Source organism: Cnephaeus nilssonii (genome assembly GCF_951640355.1).
Source record: "Cnephaeus nilssonii genome assembly, chromosome: 7".
Classification (NCBI taxonomy): Eukaryota; Metazoa; Chordata; class Mammalia; order Chiroptera; family Vespertilionidae; genus Cnephaeus; species Cnephaeus nilssonii.
Window position 1 is genome coordinate 72,628,119 of NC_137078.1, and position 23,494 is coordinate 72,651,612.

General features: G+C 44.5%; 1 protein-coding gene across 1 annotated transcript in view; it reads right to left on the bottom strand.

Annotated features, from left to right (window-relative positions):
- RIMS3 (regulating synaptic membrane exocytosis 3) overlaps nt 1–23,494 on the bottom strand; it is a 273,736-nt gene that overhangs the window by 109,918 nt on the left and 140,324 nt on the right. The gene's annotated exons all lie outside the window — the stretch shown is intronic.

A 23,494-nucleotide genomic window follows, 5' to 3' on the forward strand; every position in this document is an offset into this window, starting at 1 on the left:
CTCACCATTTCATGTCTCCCCTCCCCCTGCATAGTAAAACTTCCCCAAAGGATCGTCTTTTCCCTCTCTCATGGTTTTCTCATCTCTCAGCTCACTTCATCCCGGCTTCCACTCCCATCATGCAGTCAAAATGATTCTCACTAAAATTAATGATGGCCTCCATGCTGCTTGAGCCACTTAGCGACGTTTCAATCCTCAGTGTACTCGGCCTCTCAGCAACGTTTGAGCCTGTGGACACCAGCTCCCTTCCTAACTTGGCGTTGGTGAAACATTCTCCTGGTTTTCCTCCTCCGTCATCAGTTACTCCTTCTGAATAATGTTGCTGGATTACCCTCCTCTATCTGATCTTTAAATGTTATAATTCCTGAAGGCTTTTTCCTAAGCCTCTTTTTCTTGTTCCTCTGTACACTCTCCCCAAGTGAGCTCATCTGTGCTCATGGCTTCAATGATTATCTGTATCTTTAGTCCAATGTTCTCTCCTGAGAGTCATATCCTTATATTTTGACATTTTCTATTGGAATGTCTAAAAGGTACCTAAAACGCTATTTAAAACCAAATGCATGGTGTCCCATCTCAAATCTGGCCTTTCTGCAGTATCTACTCTGGAGAATAACTCCACTATCTATTCAGAAATGTAGCATCATTCTTAACATTTTCTCTTCAATCTTCCAAACACCAAGCCCTGTTGATTTTATTGGATTTCTCCAGTCTGATCACATCTCTCCTTTCCAGCGTAATATCCTAACTCTAAGCTGCCATTGCTTCTCCCTTGAACTATGGCAACTGCCTGCTAATTTGTTTGCATATGTTCACTCTTCCCTCTTCTTTAATTCATTCTCCATAGGACAGCCACAGCCATCTTTTCAAAATCCAGCTGACCATGTCACTCCTCTGCTTAAAATCATTCAGTGGCTGCCTGCTGCCCTGAGCAAAATCCTTAATAAGGCAGATGGGTGCTCAATGACCCGGCTCTGCCCTCCCACATTTTAGCCCAGCTCTTTTCCTTCTTCCCCTGGCTGGACACGTTGGCTTTCCTTCTGTTGTTCCTACTTTTGTGCTTCTGCTTCAGGACCTAGAATTCTCCTTCCCCTCTTCTCATCCAATTAGCTTAATCAACTTCAGCTCAAATGTTACTTCCTCAGAGGGTCATTCTTGAACTCTAGAGAAGGCCCTCAGTTGCATGCTGTCATAACAGCCTATACTTTTCTTTTTTAGCTATTGTCATAGTTTGTAATTATATGCTTATTTGATTGTAATTATATGGTTATTTGATTCTTATCTGTCTTCCCCTTGATGCTGTAATATTCATGATATACAAATCCATTTCTGTTTTCCTTACCCAATGCCTAGTGCTGTGTAGTGTCAGGCACATAGAAGGTATGGGAGGGGGTGAGAGGATGAATGAAAAGGGTAGAGAGATTAAGAAGCTACAAAAGAGTCATGGGGATGTAAAGTACAGCATAGGGAAAAAAGTCAATAATCCTATCTAATAAAAGAGTAATATGCAAATTGACCATACCTCTGCTACACCCACAAGCCATGCCCACAAGCCAATCAGGAGTGAATATGCAAATAAACCCAACCAAGATGGCTGCAGCCACAGAGAGCAGGAGGGAGGCTTGGGTTTCCCTGGCAATGGAGGAAGCCAAGCTTTCTGCCTGCCCTTGCCGGCCCAGGCCTCCATTCAATGCTACAAAGTTTCAATTATAGAAGATAAATCCCAACAAAAATGGCGGCAGCCACGGAGCTGGAGAGAGCAGGAGGCTAGGGTTGCCCCCGGTGATGGAGGAAGCCACGCTTCTGCAGCCCTGGCCTGTCTTGGCCTCCGCTTAAGGCTACAAAGTTTCAATTATAGAAGATAAATAAATCCCAACAGAAATGGCTGCCGCCATGGAGCAAGCAGAAGGCTTGGCTCTGCTCAAGGCTACAAAGTTTCAATTGAGGAAGATAAATAAATCCCCGATACCAGGGCCTCTGCTTGGGTCGCTGGGGGGCGTGGCCAGTCTGCAAACCACCACAGGCCCCACGCCCCAAGGGAACCCCCACCCTGATCCGGGACACCCTTCAGGGCAAACCAGCTGGCCCCCACCCATGCACCAGGCCTCTATCCTATCTAATAAAAGAGTAATATGCAGATTGACCATCACTCCAACACACAAGATGGCTGCCCCCATGTGGTCAAAATCCTGCCTCCATGTGGGCACAAGATGGCCACCACAAGATGGCCAGCAGGGGAGGGCAGTTGGGAGGGACCAGGCCTGAAGGGAGGGCAGTTGTGGGCTATCAGACCAGCAGAGGAGGGCAGTTGGGGATGATCAAGCCTGCAGGGGAGGGCAGTTAAGGGTGACCAGGCCGGCAGAAGAGGGAAGTTGGGGGTGACTGGGCCTGCAGGGAAAGGCAGTTGGGGGGGACCCAGGCCTGCAGGGGAGAGCAGTTGGGGGGGACCAGGCCTGCAAGGGAGGGCAGTTAGGGGCAAACAGGCTGGCAGGGGAGCAGTTAGGCATCAATCAGGCTGTCAGGGGAGTAATTAGGTGGTGATCAGGCTGGCAGGCAGAAGTGGTTAGAGGCAATCAGGAAGGCAGGCAGGTGAGCAGTTGGGAGCCAGCAGTCCTGGATTGGAGAGGGTGCAGGCTGGGCTGAGGGACAACCCCTCCGCCCCCCATGCACGAATTTCATGCACAGGGCCTCTAGTATTGTAATAACTCTGGTGCCAGGTGGGGATCACTTTCTAAATTATGTAATTGTCTTCTGTGCTGTACATCTGAAACAGATATCCTATATAATAAAGAGGTAATATGCAAATTGACCATCACTACAACAAACAAGATGTCCGCCCCATGTGGACACAAGATGGCTGCCACAAGATGGCCAGCAGGGGAGGGCAGTTGTGGGTGATCAGGCCTGCAGGGGAGGGCAGTTAGGGGTTACTGGGCCAGCAGAGGAGGTCAGTTGGGGATAACCAGGCCTGCAGGGGAGGGCAGTTGGGGGGAATCAGGCCTGCAGGGGAGGGCAGTTGGGGATGACCAGGCCGGCAGGGGAGGGAAGTTAAGGGCAATCAGGCCAGCAGGGGAGCAGTTAGGCGTTGATCAGGCTGGCAGGGGAGTGTTTAGGGCAGGGGTCCTCAAACTTTTTAAACAGGGGGCCAGTTCACTGTCCCTCAGACCATTGGAGGGCCGAACTATAGTTTAAAAAAAACTATGAACAAATGCATATGCACACTGCACATATCTTATTTTGAAGTAAAAAAACAAAACGGCAAAAACACCCACATGTGGCCCGCGGGCCATAGTTTGAGGACGCCTTGTTTAGGGGGTGATGAGGCTGGCAGGCAGAAGTGGTTAGGGGCAATCAGGCAGGCAGGCAGGCTAGTGGTTGAAAGCCAGTCGTCCTGGATTGTGAGAGGGGTCCCATATTGGAGAGGGTGCAGGCTGGGCTGAGGGACATCCCCCCCCCCCCCCCGTGCACAAATTTCATGCACCAGGCCTCTAGTAAAATAATATGAATGTCAGCTGTCATTAAAAAAATAATTTTTAAAAATTTCACCTACAAATATTTTTTTGGAAGAAAGAAGCCTAAAGAGACTTTGTAACCTGAAAAGGCCCAGAGGGAAAGTGACTGAAGGTAGTAGGTTACAACATTTGGAATGACTTGGGAAAGATTGGGAAAATCTGTGTGTGGGCCATGACAGTGTTGACTCCTGGGCAGGAGAGAACGGCAGGCTGTGTCAGGGACAGAGGTCACAGACACCCTCTCGGTGCTGCTGCAGGTGGTGCCATGTCGGGGAAAGTGCACTACACTGTGTCAGGGCACCCGCTTTCAAGGCCTAGGTTTGCTGTGAATGAGCTGTGTGTTTTCCCCTCTCATTCATAATATCATCTGTAAGATAACAGGGTTGGATTATTATAGCAGTCAGGGTTCTTAGTTGCAAAAAAACAAATATTGCCTCCGGGCAATTTGAACAAAAAATGAACTGATTGAAAGTGTTTTGGCTGGCTCACAGGATTACCAGGAAGCCGGAAGAACCACACTTAGAGAACTGGCAAGAACAAGTAAGATGGCACAGACAAGACCCAGGCCAGAACCTCAGCAGGGCCACATTCCCTCGAGGCCACCGCAGCCTTTGTGCCATTGAATGCTGAGTGCCACAGCTCCCGCCCCTGCTAGGAACGGGCACGGGACACCCCTGTCGGCACCACTGGCCGTGCTGCCCTTAAAAGCTGGATGTGGCTGCCTTTGCTGCTACCCTTGGAAGGAATGCTTCACTCTACCTGCTTCTCTGCATCATCAACTTCTGACTCAAAAACCTGAGCAGATGCATCTGACACCCCCAGCTCAGTCATCTGTTAGAGCCCTAGCTGCCAGGGGAAACTGGAAGGGCAGAGCTCCCTGGAGAGGGAGGCAGGCTCTGTCAAACAACAACACTCTTATAATGGAGAGTTTCCCCATTGTAGGAATCAGAGGGTTCAGATCCTGGGCAGCCAGTCAACCTCAGCTGTCAGTAGTAGGCAGTCTCCGAGGGCCCTTGAATGCTGGCAATCCATGTGTCCACCAGCAAAATGAGCATGGGTACAGTTATCACTTCAACCCCCTTTCCATGAACACCGCACCTTACAAAAGCCACAACATCATCGCTTTGTCACAGACACTCTGTTCGTATTACAAGTCCTTCTTTCCAGGTACTCGGGAGACATACTCTGCATGTCCTTGCGTTACATGTTAATTTGAGCTGCTGAAGCCAGCCTGTTTTCCCTGGCTCCACAGCCCTAAAAATAGGGCATTATTGAATGGCCCAATAACCTGTTCAGAGCCCTCAGAGTGCAGCAGGCCCCTGGGTTGATTCATATTTTTAGCGGGCAGATGCTCTTTCTATCAGAATATCTATTTTTAAACTTGCCAAATGTCAATTCTCTCTCAACCGCTGATTCTCATTCTCAAAGACATGCTGGTGTGTTTATTTTGTTTTTGTTTTGTTTTTTTCCTGGAAGACCTCACTCTGCAATGTAAAAGGCATGCTTCAGTCATTAATGGGTCTTTTTGGACAGAAGTAATACTGATTTTCTTGTCCACACTTTCTTCTTTTCATTTGACTCAGAGCTAAGAGAATCGGTGAGGAAGGAATTCTGGAAGTAAGGGGCCCAGGATCTTGGATTGATTTGTGTCCCTTCTTTTGGTGCAGTTTCCACCATTATCTGCTTCCGCAGGCAAGTAGCTTGCATTCAAAGTAACCAAGCTGTGGGGGCGAAGCAAGCTTTATAATATCATTCAGTGTGAGTAGCTGATTCCGGCTTAATTTGCTACTACTCCAAGGTCACGTAGAGGTGTGAACATAAAGTAATGTGACTGATGCTTTAAAAGCCACCAAGATCTTACACATCTGAGTGAATGTGAAACTTCTCAAAGAGCCCCTTTGGAAGGCACTGTATTTGATCTGACAATCTTTTTGCTTAAAGCGCTTTTTGGAATACCTTTTTCAGAACTCCCTTTCCAGGTGTGGATCGGGCCCTGCAATGTCCTCCGTGCTGGCAGCCCTATGTGCTTGGGGAGCATGGGGTATAGCTCAGGAAAAGATGCTGGCCCCCTCTCACAGTGGGTGTGGGGAGGCAAAATGTAGTCACAGTGAGCTGACCTGAGTTTTGAAGTAAGACATTTGAGTTCAGATCCCTTCTCCCCCACTTACAAGCTCAGTCAAACTGCTCAATGCCTCAGAGCATCACACCGTTTGTGTATAAAATGCAGGAAACCCCACCTTCCGCTTGTGGGATTGTTGTGAAGATTAAATGTATTTAACATGTACAGAGCTCTGGCACCTGGTAAAAATTCAGTAAGTGCTAACACCCTCCTCCACTCCACAATGCTTCTAACACACTCTGTCCTGGCCACAGGAAGCCGCTTTGCTCTTTTGCTTTTAAGCCCTCTGCATCTTTACTGATGTTCTTGATCATGTTGCCCCCTCCCATCTTTACTCGCCCTTTCTCTATCTCTGTATGTCCAAATCCTGTTTCTCCTTTAAGGTCTGGCTCAAACAAAAATAATACTAGTGAGCAGAGAGTTTAACCAATTTGCTCAAGGTCTCATAACTTTCATGTAAGTGGTTGAGCCAGACTCTGGACCAGGCCATCAGAGGCTAGTGTCTACACTCTACAGCAAGCATGTCAAACTCATGGCCCACAGGCCACATGTGGTCCACAACGAATATTTTTGTGGCCCAACCAATATAACAGTAAATAAGTTTTATTATTATTATTATTATTTAAAGTATTACATATGTCTCCTTTTTCCCCAATTGACCCCCCTGCCTCTTCCACCCCCCCAAGATGAGCCCCCATCACCCCAATGTCCGTGTCCATTGGTTATGCTAATATGCATGCATATAAGTCCTTTGGTTGATCTCTTACCTGCCCCTCCACTGCCTTCTCTCTAAGGTTAGACAGTCTGTTCAGTGTGTAAGAAACATTTTAATAAAAATTTCATAACTTCATTTTTACAATATTCTGTTATACATAATTATTAATAACCAGAGGCCTGGTGCATGAAATTTGTGCATGGAGGGGTGTCCCTCAGCCCAGCCTGCACCCTCTCCAATCTGGGACCCCTTGGGGGATGTCCGACTGCCAGTTTAAACCTGCAGTCGGATATCCCTCTCACACTCTGGGATTGCTGGCTCCTAACCGCTAAACTGCCTGCCTGCCTGATTGCCCCTAACTGCTTCTGCCTGCCAGCCTGATCGCCCCCTAACCGCTTCCCTGCCGGCCTGATTGACGCCTAACTGCTCCCCTGTTGGCCCGATTGCCCCCAACTGCCCTCCCCTTTCGACCTGGTCAATCCCAGCTGCCCTCCTCTGCAGGCCTGGTCGCCCCCAACTGCCCCTCCCCTGCAGACCTGGTTGCCCCAACTGCCCTCTCCTGCCAGCCATCTTGTGGTGACCATCTTGTGGTGACCATCTTGTGGCAGCCATCTTGTGGTGGTCATCTTGTAACGACATCACGCGATGCCACCTAGGCTTTTATTATATAGGATGAACTACAACATTCGCTAATGACTGATTACTAAATTGAAGCTTTTGTGCTTTTTTGTGGCCCACATAAACTTAAACCTTGTTTATTTGGCCCATGTTAGCTTTTGAGTTAGACATGCTTGCTCTACAGTGTCTCAACTACAGCATTAGACTACGCTATAACTACATGTATACAAGCTTCCTCCTCCTCTTCCTCCTCCTTCTCCTCCTCCTCCTCCTCCTCCTCCTCCTTCTTCTTTTGTTAATCCTCACCTGAGGATATTTTTCCATTGATCTTTTAGACAGAGTGGAAGAGAGAGGGAAAGACAGAGAGAAACATTGATATGAGAGAAACACATCGATTGGTTGGCTCGTGCACGCGCCCGGACCAGGACAAGGGCCCGGGCCAGGGAGAAGCCTGAAACCAAGATACGTGCCATTGATTGGAACCCAGGACTGTTTGATCTGCAGGCCTATGCTCTATCCACTGAACCAAACCGGCTAGGACGCTTCTCGCACCTTCTTCATGAAGCTTTCCAGATCCTTCTTCTGCCTTTGAATTCTATATACTCCATTTACAAATCTTTTCTAATGACACATGATCTTTCCACATGATCATTTGGTTAGTAGTCTTATTGCCTTACTAAACTGAACACTGAACACATGTCATTTCCTCCATATTGGTTTTCTTAGTATCTTGCATAATTTTTGCAGGTGCTTAAGAATATTTGCCAAGTGACTTGTTTAAAATTGTTTAAAATGCAAAATTGAAATGTTAAAATTGTTTAAAAATGCAAATCTGATCATGACTCTCCTCTGCATAAAATGTTCTATTTACTTTCAGATAAAAACTAAAATCCTCAGCACAGCCAGAAGGTCCTATGTGACCTTATGTTTTCTTCCCAAATTCCCTTACCACGCTAGCCTCACCGCGCACCACTCTCCTCTGAGCTCTCCGCTGTCCAGCTGGTAGGGATTTCTGTCCACTCTTCTATCCACCTCACACTCTCGGAACCTTTTCACTAGCTTTTCCTCTACCCGAAAGGCTGGGTTCTGGTTCCCCACCTTGACCTTGGCTCTGTCATGACCATTCTGATGAACTGCCTTATTACATTGCCTCATTGTGGGCATGTGGGGGAAGTACCCCTTTGTCCTGCTTGGGAATGGATGTGTTACATGCAGGCCAGGCCTGCCTGGCCCTGTGAGAGGGAACCCACCTGGTGGCCCTAGCTCTCCCCCACTCTCCCTGTAGGAAAGCCAGGTTTATTGACACTTGGGGATTTAGGCCTGGCCTCTGCAGGGATTTCTGGGGCAACAAAGGCCGCTTGTCCAATCCAGCTCGTCCAGTCACGGAGGAGGCGAGCTCTGACTTCATGCCAGAGATTGATCCTGGCAGTGGCATTTCCTGAAGGGAATTGTACCCTTCATCTCCCCTTGGTTCATACATTCTGACTGCCAGCAGGCCTGGCTCCAAGCCATCTTGGCAAAGAGGAGTTTTTGTAGCCTGATTGGTTTAATTATGTTTTCTTCCCAAATTCCTATCCTGGGGCAGAAATAGTCTCCAAACAGCTTTTGTATCCTGGGGGATAGGATGGGGAAACCATGCAGGGGAGGAAAAAGATTAGCGCAAGGACACCTCCACTGGAATAGGTTCGCTCCTCATTTTATAGTCATGTTATTTTTATAATAATAGGTCCCATATATTAAACATTTACCAGGTCCCAGGTTCTGTACAGGAAAATTGTACATAAATTAGCTCATTTAATTTTCTTGATTATAGCACTTTGAGTAAGATTCGTGTATTATTCCCACTTTATAGATTAGAAAGTTGAGGCTTGAGGAGGTTAAGAAACTTGCCCAATGTCAAGAAATAGCAGAGATGGGCTTATAGCTGAAGATAGGGGAGCCCTTGCTGAAATTTTTGCCTTGGGAATGAGAATATCAAACCACACTCCGGTTTCCCGTGCAGGGATCCAGTAAAGATTAATTATCCAAGTAGCAGCTTCTACAGAGATCCAAGCATGACCCGGGCTATTTCCCAAGTGCCCCCATGTCAATGATGACTTTGTAGATGCTTATTCCAGTCACTCGGATGCAGCCTGCTGTAAAGGCGAGAACATGGGCTTTGGAGTCACATAGACCTGGTTTTGAAACTGAACTCAGCCTCTTCTTTCTGTGCAGGCAATACAGCTTACATAAGCTCACTGTGACTCAGTTTTCTAATCCTTGAAGTGGTGGTGGTGACTCATAACTCATAGGGCTGTGAATATTAGGTCAGAAAGCATAACCTTCTTGCTCCTGGCAGGTAGATAGTGACAAATAAATGGTAGCTATTTATATGGCACTGCTATAAAGGGAAGCCCCAAATATTGTTGTTAGTCTCCCTCCCCTATTTTGTTATTAGCTGTTAAATTCTACTGTTAACATTAGTGCTAAGGTATGCATCTCTGGGAGGCCCAATTAAAAAGGGAAAACACAGTAAACTAACACCAATCTAAATGATTGTCCTAATTAATGATTAAGCTCTTTATTGTGCAAGCTGGAAAGTAAAATGATAACTTGTAAAAAAAAAATAAACTTAACCTGGTAACATTAACAACAGCTGCCTCCATTTAATTAGGATCTATTATGGGTTTGATGTCTTTTATTTTATTGTTAATCCTGGTGACTATGCTGTGGGATGGTATTATTATCACTTGATTTATGAGGCTAAGGAGGAGATTAAGCACCATGTCGGAGGCCACCTGAGAGTAAGTGGTTGGGGAAAGACTTCAAGTATAGCTTAACTTCAATAACCAGACTTTCACCATTAGGCCTTTCTACACTTTGGGCCTGGCCGTCCCACTTTTGGGAAAAAATCCTAAGTAAATAAAGAAAAGAAGGTCAGTCATTGAAACAAAAACCAAAAAATATTTATAACTTATATTCATCACATAGCCATTATGCCCCCAAATTGGAAGGGAGAGAGGTACCACCCATGAGCAATGTACCAGACTCCAAAAGATGAATACGTGAATTGTGTCAAGAGAGAACATCTGAAACCATATTTGGTAAAAAGGATGGAATGCAAAATAGTACCCAAAGAGTATATATATATATATATATATATATATATACTTTGCAAAGTTAGAGAAAACGGATTCATGTCTACCAATAAGCATCAGAAGTGTTTAGAGTTATGCAAATGATAGTATATGAAGCTTCTTTATATTTTTGGGCAGAGCAGTTGAAATATTATATTTATTTTAAAAGAAAAAAAGAATATTGAACCAAGTTTTTAACAAAAGGAGATAGACTTTTTAAAAACAACAACAACAAAAAACCCCATACACACAAAAAAAACTAGATTTAAATGGTAAAATCCTCTCAGGACATTTGGTCCTGTCCAAAGTGTCCACAAAGACATTTGGTCCACACCCAAATGTTCTGTCCAAAATGTTTGGGGCAGGACCCAGTGTCTGCTAATTGGTAATACTAGCTTCTGGAAAACACTAACACAAAAAAATCATTGCTATCTTGAGAGAGATTTACTGACTACTGTGTTTCCTCACCTGGAATTTGAGGACTCACAGCAATAGAGGGGCTCCAAATCTGTGCTATAATTCACAAAACATGATGGAAATTGTGTATTTTACCTGTGTGTTAGTTTACTTGGCAATAGTTAAAGATATAAGAGCTTGGGCTCTGTTATCAGATCACCCGAGTCTGAATCCCAGCTTTGTGACCTACTTGCTCAGTGATACTGGGCAAGCTAATTTCTTCGGCTTTCTTGTCTGTAAGGTGTGGTTAATAATAATGTCTGCCTCAGTGCGTCACTGCCAGGCACATGGTGAGATTTCTGTACACATTAGCTATTCTTAAACTATAAAGCTTCTTTGCTTTGACCTAAAGTTGTATCAGTTCAGCAGTAATTCTGGTATCTCAAGCAAATCTGCAGTCTTGCTTGACAATTGTACAAGTTTCTGGTTGCCAAAATATGGGAAAATTGTTGAACCGTGAGTAATTGTAGTTCGGTCAATAATATCTTTCAAAATATGGATACGAGGAGGAAGAGAGGAGAGAAGTGATAGGGATCCTTGGTGATGAAATCTCAGGATGATACACAAGATAGTTACATGTTGACAAGGACAAAGAGAAGGGGAGGCCTAGCAGAGTGCAGAGGTGGAAGCGGCAGCCACCACAGGCTTCCGCTAGAATCAGCTAGAGAGGGCCACGTTCTGTTGAGGCCTGACCCTTCCTGAAGACAGATTGTTGTCCTCTGGTCTCTAGGCTGTAGATGGATTGTGGATTGTGACACCTGCATCCAAACCAGGGCCTGCAGAGGTGAAAATGTGTTTCAGAAGGGGATTGTGCAACTTAGATACCAGCTGGGGCTCTCCAGCCCTAGAAAGGGTAGGTAACCTTGACCTAAGCTTGAATTCCATGACCTATGTATGACCTTACAAAAATAGATAATTACAAAAAAATGTAAAAATGTGCCCTGACTGGTTTGGCTCAGTGGATAGAGCGTCGGCCTACGGACTCAAGGGTCCCAGGTTCGATTCCCATCAAGGGCATGTACCTTGGTTGTGGGCACATCCCCAGTAGGAGGTGTGCAAAGAGGCAGCTGATTGATGTTTCTCTCCCATCGATGTTTCTAGCTCTCTATCCTTCTCCCTTCCTCTCTGTAAAAAATGAATAAAATATATTTTAAAAAATGTAAAAATGCTTATAAACAGGGGTCTATCAGTAGAGTTTTGCCAAATTAGAATCCTACTGTTGGCAAAGAGCTGGGACTAATGGGAAGACAGTGGGGAGCCATTGGAGAATCTTAGTAGGAGATGTAAGCCATTAGACTTACGAAGGTCACTCTAGTAGCCCTAGGGGATGTGAAAAGGTCACTCTAGTAGCCCTAGGGGAGTCAAAAGTGGATGCAAGGAAACCACAGGCAGGAGACAGGGAGTACTATGATAAGGCATTATTGTTGGCAGTGGAATGAATGGGGAAATGGATTCAGGAGGTTGAGCTCTCAGAAGTTAGTGGCCAATAGATGTGGGAAGTCAGGGAGAAGGTCAAGAATTTGGTGACCCACTTGGTCTGGTTCGCCTGGAACTTTACTAGCTTTAAAACACAGCCCTATGCCCTGGGAACCTCCTTAGCCCAAGGAACTTGGGATGGTTGGCATCTCCTGGGCTTTACTTGGGAGAGGAGGAGTTTGGCACTGGCAGTTATTGAGAGAAGGACACAGCAGGAGGTTAGTGGATGATGCAATGGAAGGGGAGGTAGCGTTTGGTGATAATGGAATCTTGAATATCGTGTATTTGAGATGCTTGTGGGATATTCAAGTCAAGATAACAGCTTGGTGGTCAGATGAAATGTCAAACAGGGAGAAAGTCTTGATAGTAATAAACCAGCAATCACAACCACCTCCCAACAAAACACCATTCTGAACTTTTGGTCTCATTTGATCCTCACAGAAACCGTATGAGGTGGGAATTTTTAAAAATTTATTTTTTTATTTATTTCAGAGAGGAAGGGAGAGGGAGGGAAAGAGAGACAGAGAGAGAAACCTCAATGATGAGAGAGAATCATTGATCAGCTGTCTCCTACACACTCTACACTGGGGATCGAGCCCGCAACCCGGGCATGTGCCCTGACCAGGAATCAAACCATGACCTACTGGTTCATAGGTCAACGCTCAACCACTAAGCCACACTGGCCGGGCTGAGGTGGGAATTATTTATTTTATTTTATTTCTTTTAAATATATTTTATTGATTTTTTACAGAGAGGAAGAGAGAGGGATAGAGAGTTAGAAACATCGATGATAGAGAAACATCGATCAGCTGCCTCTTGCACAACCCCCACTGGGGATGCGCCCACAACCAAGGTACATGCCCCTGACCGGAATCAAACCCGGGACCTTTCAGTCCGCAGGCCGACGCTCTATCCACTGAGCCAAACCGGTTTCGGCTGAGGTGGGAATTATTAATCCCTATTTAACAGTTGAGGAAAATAAGGCACAGAGAAGATTAAAAAAAAAACAAACCTGTTCAAGGTCAAAAGTAAAAAAGCTAGTTAGTGGGGGTGCCGGGGCAAACATCTCTAGCTAAAGATGTTCTTTAAAATATATTTTATAATAGAAAAACATCAGACACACTCAAAGTAGGAGGCAAATAGGTAGGTAAGTTAAGGTACACTTATACAACTAAATGAATGATCAATACAAACAGTGGTAAATCACAGCTGTGGCTGCCTGGAGCTTCTCGCTTAGTGGAAGAGACAGGCAGGGATGAAGTTTTGCTGAAATGCAGTAAGTGGATTGGTGGTGGTCCATACAGCAGGATGCTCAGGCAGAGAGGAGCTCCACTTAGCGTGGCAGTTGAGGGACAGAGGCTGTCACACAGGCTTCCCGAAGGAAAAAGGCGCTGAACCAAGAGAGAAGGTGGGAGAGGAAGGCTGTAGCAGAGAAAGCCATCTGCATTGGCAACGACCGTCAGGCAAGAAACAGCCTAGCGTGCACAGGAAACTCCAAGCAAGTGAATGACCAGAAGAGCAAGTCTGAGGTGGGGAGCGGGAGCTGCGGAGGCGGGGAGGAGACAGGGACTAGGCAGGGACCACTCTGACCTGTTCAGGCCTCTGGGCCACTGACTCTTGAGTGAAGGGTTTTTAAGCAAGAGTGTATTTTGTTGGTTGGCTTGTTTTTAGGATGGGAGGAACTTGAGCAAGTGCATAGGCGTGTTGAAAATAGAGGTGAGAGCAAGGCTGAATGCTGGAGAGAATACGGTATGTATCTCAAGGGCTTGGGCCTCTAGGGAGCAGGAGCTGATGGGGTAACAAGGAAAAGGGCCCAGGAAAGAAGAAGTATCTGGGTACAGATGTAAATTCTCTTGCAATTGGAGAAAAAGCTCAGGGGTACACACATTGTTGCCTCTGTTTTCTCAAAAAAGTTGTTCAAAGAATGTGTGTTAGAGGCTAGGCAATGATGGGAATAAGAGGGAGAGCCAACTACAAGTTAGACGCCTATCAAACTCCAGGTCAGCTGACGGGAGCCCACAAACCAGTCTGCCTGTGCCATTTCTCCAGCAGAGCCAGACCGTGGGTGCAGGACCCAAGGAGGCCCATTGAGGCGGGCGAGGGAGGAGCGCGAGGTGCTGAGGAGGTGGAGAAGAGCCTCTTTCAGGCCAACCAGCTCTGGGCTGAGCTTGGGGAGCAAGGAAGGAAGAGAAAGGGGGCTGCTAGATCAGGAGATCATGGAGGAATCAATGGCAAAGGACTTATGGTTAGGCCCATATTCCCCCGTACCAGAAGGGCCTGCAGTGGCATTACTAGCATAAGCAATTTTCCTTTTCTGGGCCCGGTTTCCCGACTGAACACTAGGCGATTCTCCAGTTCTAACTGTGTATGATTGTGCAGGTGTGTCCCATCCTCTTGGGCCACTGGGTGAGACGTTTTCAGTACCTTCTGTATTGGAGCTGCTGGGCTGGTATGAATCATTTCCTGCTCAGAAGGCGCTAACCTTGGGGTTGGCAATGAGATGTGAGATTTCAGTGCATCAGGACCATGGGCCAAGCAACGGTTCCAGTTGCCATTGACCAAAAGTTCACATTCAGGTTACTTTGCCTCAGGGGTCTCAGTAAATATTAACCAACGTACTGGATGACCTTGGACAAGCTTCTGAAACCACTCACCACTTGCTTTACTCAACCATCAAGGAAAAACGAGTACTTACATACTCAGAGTGACCACAAAAAAACAAACAAACAAAAAAACAACAACCATGACTCAGAATGATTGGGGGAACAGAGGTACAAACAGAAATGTTTACTACTGAAAAAGCCGATGCCTGAGGTTGGGATCCCTGGAAGCAGAGCCTGAGATGAGCAGTGGAGAGAGGGAAGTGGCCCAAGGCAGGGGAGAGAGACTGAGCAGGAGCGTGGGCCCCAGACTACTCCAGGGGGGAGGGGTGTGGGGGGAGGAAGGGAGGAGGGGGAGGGAAGCTCTGTAGCACAGATTGTGCCACAGGGTTAGTCTCATAGCAGAGGAAGGGAGTGGGCCTTTTGTGCCCAAATGCCAGTCAGTTATTGGCTGAGGTTTGTGAACAGGTGGGGTGGAGGAGGGAATGATGCTGTCTCTCTGGTGTGTTCTAGTTTGGTCCAGGGCAATTCTGTCTAGAAGAGGCAGGCAGCAGTTAGTCAGCAATACCCATGTTCACTGAGTAGGAAAAGAGGTACTAGCAGGAGCCACTATATCCACCCTAGAAATAATGAACAGAAATTGTATCTTCAGGGCTAGGAAGGATGGAAATTATGTATAGGTAGTTAAAAAAGAAAAAGAAAGAAAGAAATGGTAGCCCTGCCATCCATAAAGAATTAAAAGACTTGAAGGTCACAGATATCAATGCATGAACATTACTCACCATTTTGGTGACAAAGCATTAGAGCTGCTCTCACCCCTCCCAAACATATTTATTAAATTTCGCACTGCCAACAAAGAATTTACATCCTTAATATATAAAGAACTCCTACAAATCAATAAAAATTAAGACCCTGATTGTTATATAGGTAAAGGATATTAACCAACAATCCACTGAGAGGGAAATATAAACAGCTAACAGACATTTAAAAAATCATTCAGCCTTGCTGATCATCAAAGAAACACAAAGGAAAGGAATATATACATTTTTATCTACCAAATTACAAAGACTTTAAAATTAGAGCACACAAAGCCAGCAAAAATAGATATTCTCTACACAGCTGGTGGGCATGTAGATTAGCCCAGCTATTCTTAGAAAATAATTTTGTAGTATGTTTCAAGATTTAGAAATGTTTGCACTCTTTGATTTGTACTTCTAAGAATCAGCTGGGCTAATTTAAATTATCATGTAAAGAATAGAGAAATTGCTATGCACTTGGTGCTGAGTGCATTGATATAATTTATTTCATTTAATCTATACAATTTCCTTATGAGGTGGGTACTTTCATAAAGTCTCTGTACAGGAGAGGAAACTGAGGCTTAAGGAAATGAAGTAAAGCTTACTTACTGTGAGGAAGTGGGGAAACTGGAATTATCTGACTCTGGTGTATGGGCCCTTAATAACTTATTCTATGGACTCACTAAAACAAGGGTCCAAAAAGAAGGTGAAAAGTTAGCCTTTTTGCAAAAAATAATTAAATTGGGCAAACTGTTTCTTGCTCCACTGATCAGAGAACCTCAGCAGCATTCGGATTTCTAATTAAGTCAGATGGATTTAATTAGGGTTCCTGGGGCTACCACTTCATCCTTTGGAAAAGTTTGTGATGAGTTTTACATAAAAACATAAAACAATCTTAGGCTCCTCTGTGCAAAATGGTGAAGCCAGCAACTGAGTTTGGCATCTTTCTGGGTTATAATAGCAGTTATAAATAGGGGTTTATAACAACAACCCATTACTAGAGAGGGCAATTACATATATTTGTTTACTTGTCTCTCTCCCAAAACTGTGATTCTATAATGGCAGGGGTCACGTATGTCTCATTCATTGAAATAACCTTAGAAGGTGAGGATGGACTATGGGCAGGCATCCAGCAGGGCCTGCCAAGCTCTCAGGTGAGGACAGGAAGACATGGCACACGGAAGGTCATTACTGTGGCGTTGGTGGCATCTGGAGAACATTTGGAATGTCATCTGGGTTGTTTCTAATTTTTGACTATTACAAGTAAAGCTGCTAAAAAACATGTGTATATAGGTTTTTACATGAGCACAAATTTTCATTTTTCTAGAATAAATGCCCAGGCATGCTACTCCTGGTTCATATGATAGTTTCATGTTTAATTTTAAAAGAAATGGCTGAACTGTTTTCCAGAGTGAATGTACTATTTTACATTCTGACCGACATTGTGTGAAGTGAGCCAGTTTCCCCAAGTCTTTACCAGCATTTGGTGTTATCACTATTTTTTTATTTTAGCATTCAAATAGATTTGAAGAAATAGCTCACTGTGCTTTTAATTTGTATCTCATAGCTAATGATGTTCATTATCTTTTCATATGATTATTTATATTTTCACTAGAGCACTGGAGGCCCAGTGCATGAAATTCATGCACGGGGGCAGGGGGGGTGGGTTCCCTCAGCTCAGCCTGCACCCTCTCCAATCTGAAACATCCCTCTAACAATCCAGGACTGCTGGCTCCCAACCGATCACCTGCCTGCCTGCCTGATTGCCCCTAACCGCTTCTGCCTGCCATCCTGATCACCCCCTAACGACTCCCCTGTCAGCCTGATCGAGGCCTCACTGCTCCCCTGCTGGCCCGATTGCCCCTAACTGCCCTCCCCTGCCAGCCTGGTCACCCCTAACAGCCCTCCCTTGCAGGCCTGGTCACCCCCAACTGCCCTCCCCAGCAAGCCTGGTCCCCCCAACTGTCCTCCCCTGCAGGCCTGGTCGCCCCAACTGTCCTCCCCTGCAGGCCTGGTCGCCCCCAACTGTCCTTCCCTGCAGGCCTGGGTCCCCCCAAGCTGTCGTCCCCTGCAGGCCTGGTCTCCCCAACTGCCCTCCCTTGCAGGCCTGGTCCCTCCCAACTGCCCTCCCTTACAGGCCTGGTTGCCCCCAACTGCCCTCCCCTGCCGACCTGATCGCCCACAACTGCCCTCCCCTGATGGCCATCTTGTGGCGGCCATCTTGTGTCCACAAGGGGGCAGCCATCTTATGAGTTGGAGTGATGGTCAATTTGCATATTACCTCTTTATTATATAGGATATGCTTATTATATCCTCTTCTATGAAATATTCAGTGGACTATTTCTACATATCTTTTTTTTAAAATATATTTTATTGATTTTTTTTTTTTACAGAGAGGAATGGAGAGGGATAGAGAGTTAGAAACATCAATGAGAGAGAAACATGGATCAGCTGCCTCCTGAACACCTCCTACTGGGGATGTGCCTGCAACCAAGGTACATGCCCTTGACTGGAATTGAACTCGGGACCCTTCAGTCTGCAGGCTGACACTCTATCCACGAGCCAAACTGATCAGAGCTCTACATATCTTTTTGCCACTTACTAATTGCCTTGGATTTTTGAGCATTGTTTGTATATTCTAGCCCTTTGTGAGATATGTGGTTCAAACATTTTCTCCCAGTCTGGAGTTTGTCTTTTCATCTTCTTCACAGGGTCTTTCACAAAGCAGACGTTTTTTAAATTGATAAGGTACATTTATCCATTTTTTTCTTTTATGAATCTTGAAGATTTTCTCCTATGTTCCGCCACCCCAAGTTTTATAGCTTAACGTTTTACATTAAAATCTGCAATCTATTTATGAGTTAATTTTTGTATAAAATTTTTGAGACTTGGTTCAGGGTTCATTCCCCCACCACATTTGGATGTTTAATTACTGCAGAACCATGTGTTGAAAAGACTCTTTTTTCTCCGTGAATGACTTTGGCATTTGGGTGTATTTATATGCGTCTATTTTTGGGTTCTTTATTTTGTTCCATTGATCTATATATCCATCCCTCTGCCAATACCACACAGTCTTGATTATTGTAGCTATAAAATAAGTCGGTAGTCTGATTCCTCCCATATTTTTCTATTTTTTAAAATTTTAGTTTTTCTAGTTCCTTTGTTTTTCCATACAAATTTTAGAATTAAACTTCTCTAAATTCACAAAAAGTCTTAAATAAGAATCATATTAAATCTATAGATCAATTTGTGGAGAACTGACATCTTTATTTATGTCTTTCAATCCATGAACACTGTGTCTTTCATTAGTTTTCTTTCATCATCATTTTTTAATGATCAGAATACAAGTCTTAGGCATGTTTTGTTAGATTTAAACCTAAATGTTTCATTTTTTGAGTGATTATAAATAGAATTATATTTTAAACTTGCTAGTTTATACAAATATATATGATTTTTGTATATTTTCTTGTTTTATGACCTTCCTGAACTCACATTTTAGTTCTAGTTTTAAAAAGTCTTTTGGAGAACATTATAAACTGATGAACAAAAAGATAGTTACAGAGACATTAAAGCAACAAACAGACTTTCAAATTACAGGGGGAAAGTTAGGGAGGGGGGGGGGTAGATAAGAAATCAAACGAAGGACTTGTATGCATGCATATAAGCATAAACAATGGACGCAAAACTCTGGGGGGTGAGGGCATGTGTGGGTGTGGGGTGGGGGGGGTAATGGTAAGATATGTACACATATAATACCTCAATAAAAAAAAAATAAAAAATAAAAATAAAAAAAATAAAAAGTCTTTTGGTTGCCCTAACCGGTTTGGCTCAGTGGATAGAGCATCAGCCTGCGGACTGAAGGGTCCCAAGTTCGATTCTGGTCAAGGGCATGTACCTTGGTTGCGGGCACATCCCCAATAGGGGGTGTGTAAGAGTCAGCTGATCAATGTTTCTCTCTCATCGATGTTTTTAACTCTCTGTCCCTCTCACTTCCTCTCTGTAAAAAAAATCAATAAAATATATTTAAAAAAATAAAAAGTCTTTTGGGGGTTCCTTGAGATTTTCTACATAGACAATTATGTCATCTATGAATGGCAACAGTTTTGCTTCTTGCTTTTCTATCTATAAGCCTTTTATCCCCCCCCCCCCCCCCCTTATTACACTGGCTAAAACTTTCAGCATGATCCTATATAATAAAAACCTCATATTCTAAGTGTCCGGTTGTCTGGTCGGCCATTCCACCAATCAAAGCGTAACATGCTAATGATATGCTAAAGCTGCTCAACCTCTCGCTGTGATGTGTACTGACCACCAGGGGGCAGACACTCTGACTGGTAGGTTAGCTTGGTGCTAGGGTCCGGCTGATCGGGACTGAGCAAGATGGGCTGGACATGCCCTGGAGCCCTCCCGCTGTCCCTCCTTGGTTGGCCAACCTCCCGTGTCCCTCCCCAGCACCAATTGTGCACTGGTGGGGTCCCTTGGCCTGGCCTTCACCCTCTCGCAATCCGGGACCCCTTGAGGGAGCCAGTTTCGGCCCGATCCCACAGGCCAGGCCTAGTCACCCCACTGGTGCACGAATTCATGCACCGGGCCTCTAGTGTTGAATAAGAGTGGTAAGAGTGTGCATCCTTTCACCATTAAGTATAATGTTAGCTGCAGGTTTTTTAAGTTTCTCTTGTTATGAAGTTTTCTTTTATTCCTAGTTTTCTGAGAGGGTATCTTTTGTTTGTGTGGTGTGTTTTTTTTTTTTTATCATGAATGAATGTTGAATTTTGTCAAAATATTTTTTTTTCTTGATTGATATGATCATGTGATTTTTCTTCTTTAGCCTAACAAAGTAGATTTTTGAGTATTGAACCAATCTTGCATTTCTAGAATAAATTTTACTTGGTCATGGTATATAATTCTTTTTTATATGTTACTAAATTATATTTACTAATAATTTGTTAAGGATTTTTACATCTGTATTCATGACGAATATTAGTGTGTAGTTTTCTTTCTTTCTTTTTTTGGTATTGTCTTTGTCTGGTTTTGGTATCTGGGTAATATTTGCTTCATAAAATGAATGGAAAGGTGTTCCATACTCTTCCATTTTCCAGAAGAGATTGTGTAGAACTACTTTTGTTAGAATTGTCCTGTGAAAACATCTGGGTCTGGATAGTTGCTTTTGGAGAGTTTAAAATATATGCCATTTCATTAGTAGATAAAATTTTGGAGACTAAAAATATTGGTAGTTGTTAAAGATTCAGGGGCAGGAAGGGAAGGACAAATAGGTAGCACACAGAGAGATTTTAGGGCAGTGGAACTATTCTCATACTATAGTGGTGAACACATGTCATTATATACTTGTCAAAACCCACCAAATGTACAACACTAACATGAACCTTCATATAATCTACAGACTTTAGGTGATAATGAGGGTCAATGTAAGTTCATCAATTGCAACATATGTACCACTATGTTGGGGAATATTGATGAGGGCGGTGGGGTAAATTGTGGGGGTTGAGCAGGGGTATATGGGAACTCTGTACTTTCTGTTAAATTTTGCTGTAAACCTATAAATGCTCTAAAAAATTGTCTATTGATTTAAAAAAAATGAATCCTGAGTCTGTGTGATTGAAAAATGAGTGCCCTAACAGCATTGTTACCATCACTAGTGTTCAGTTCACAAGCTCACATTGTGCCTATAGTCAACTGTCCACACGTAGACACCCCAGGTCTTCATTCTGTGGGCGGCCGGCTGGCCATTGTGCCTAAGCCTGAGGCAACCCTGGACTCACGCAAGTTTGATCTGCTATTCCTGGTACCTCCCTCTTCGTCATGGCTTAGTAGGTTTTGAACTTAGAAACTAGACAACCTCTCTAAGCCTCATTTTCCTCATCCATATAAAAAGGGGAATATCCTAAGATTATGATGTAAGGTACTCAGAGTGCTGCCTGGCACAAGGTAGGATTTTTTCCTTGTCCTTCCTCCTGTCCTGATCCTGTTGTTCAGGGTGGCCAACTGGAAAGGCAGCCCTTTCAGCATAAGAAGTAAGGAGATGGGGTGAAGGAGAGTGGAGAGTGATGACCTCTAGTGACCTTCACATAATGGCCAGGCTGGCCAGCTCCCTTTCCCACGATTGATGTACATCACAAGATAAGTTTCTGGGTGCCCTTGAGGGTGAGGATGGGAACAGGGAGCACATAGGGTTATTGGGGTGGGGGGGGGGTGATGTTGTTTTTCAACTGATACTTGTGACTTCATTTCCGATTCTCACAGACGACCTGAATGCCCATTGCACCAGGCAGGGAGAGCTGCCCAGATCTGACACTAACCCCTTGTAGAAGCGGCTGGCAGGCCCACAGGCTGAGAGGGGATGCCTGCAGGCCAGAGGAGGCTAGATGAATCTATCGCCTGTGAATGAGGTGGGATTGGCAGCCTTTGAGACAAACTCCCTCTTTGTCCCTGAGCTGTACCTCCCAGACAAGGGCAGTGCCAGCTTTCTTCATTCCATCCCGTCCACAGTCTCGGGCCCAACTCAGCTGTGAGAAGAGGTACAGAGGCTCCATGTTTTAAGCCCTAAAAAGGATCAGTTAATGTGTGTCACTAAGACCTATAAGCAAGCAGCCTGCGCGGCTGGAGTCATGGAGCTGAGTTGCCAAGACAGCAGTTTTCTAACACTTTTGACTACAGCCTACAGTGAGAAACCAATTTTGCATCATGATCCAGTGACACACACAGACATATTCATGTATGCTCTTTTTAAAATATATATACATACACACACACACACACACACACACACACACACACACACACATATATATATATATACATATATATTTTATTATTGATTTCAGAGAGAAAGGGAGAGAGAAAGAGAAACAGAAACATCAATGATGAGCGAGAATCATTGATCGGATGCCTCCTACACACCCCAGATTGGGGATTGAGCTGCAACAGGGGCATGTGCCCTCACAGGGAATCAAACAGTGACCTCCTGATTCATAGGTCAATGCTCAACCACTGAGCCATGCTCATATGTTCATGTATGCTCATAAACATAATTTGCACATTTGAAAGAAGGAAATAAAACAGACTAGACAGTATCAGAGTGCGGTAAAGATAAATATTGTCTTGTGAAATGTTTGTTTCTGTGTATGTGTGCATGCGCATGCGTGTGTGTTGGGTCGTAAATTGTATTTCTGACTGTGGATTGGGTAACACAGATTGAGAAACACTTGTCTAGATGACCGCTCCCCCAACTATATACTAGTATTACATCTCCAGCTCAGAATGTGACAAAATGTTAGCGCATTAAAGGCCCTGAAGATTGCTGCTAAAGGAATCTGTTGAGCTTTGCTGGTCAAGTGTGTTAGATTTGGGGGAAAGGGGTTCCCCTGAATGCCTATGTCATGGGACTAATATTTCACAGAACACAGACCTGGACGAACTTTGAAAAGTTCTCCAGAATTTCCCGAGGGGTTTCAGTGACAGGGTGGTGGGGAAGCTGCTTTAAATGAACAGAGACACTAGATCTATTATATTGCTGGTTGCCATGTAAGATTTATTTGGGAAAAGATTTCCTGCTAAAAATGTTTGAAAACTATAATTTTAATCCAACGCTCTCATTTATGACCTGGGAAACTGAAGCCCAAAGAAGGAAGTGGCTGACCCAAGGTCACCCATGAGGTCATGTTAGAGCATGAACTCAGTTCTTAAAGGTGAACCCTTGACCCCACCTCCAGGGTCAGTAAACACTCTAGTGCAGGGGGCATAGGAGGTCAGAGGTGTGGCATCAAAGGGCCTGGCCTTGTCCTTTGTCCCCTGCTCTGCTGCTGACCTCCAGAGAATGGTCTAACTTCTCTGTATTTGTGCTTTCTCACCTGTAAGATGGTAAATAAGAGTACTACCTTAAAACTGACATAATTTATGATGCTTCTCTGAAAAGGCAGATATTGTATAATAAATATAAGAAACTTTTTTTTTTCTAAGCCTCAGAAAGGAGATCCTATAGTTCCAGCTAGGAAGTTCGCAACCCTATTGTATTGCAATTTAATGAAAACTTTTTCCTGTTGTTCAATTCTAAGAAAAGTTGGTGACTGC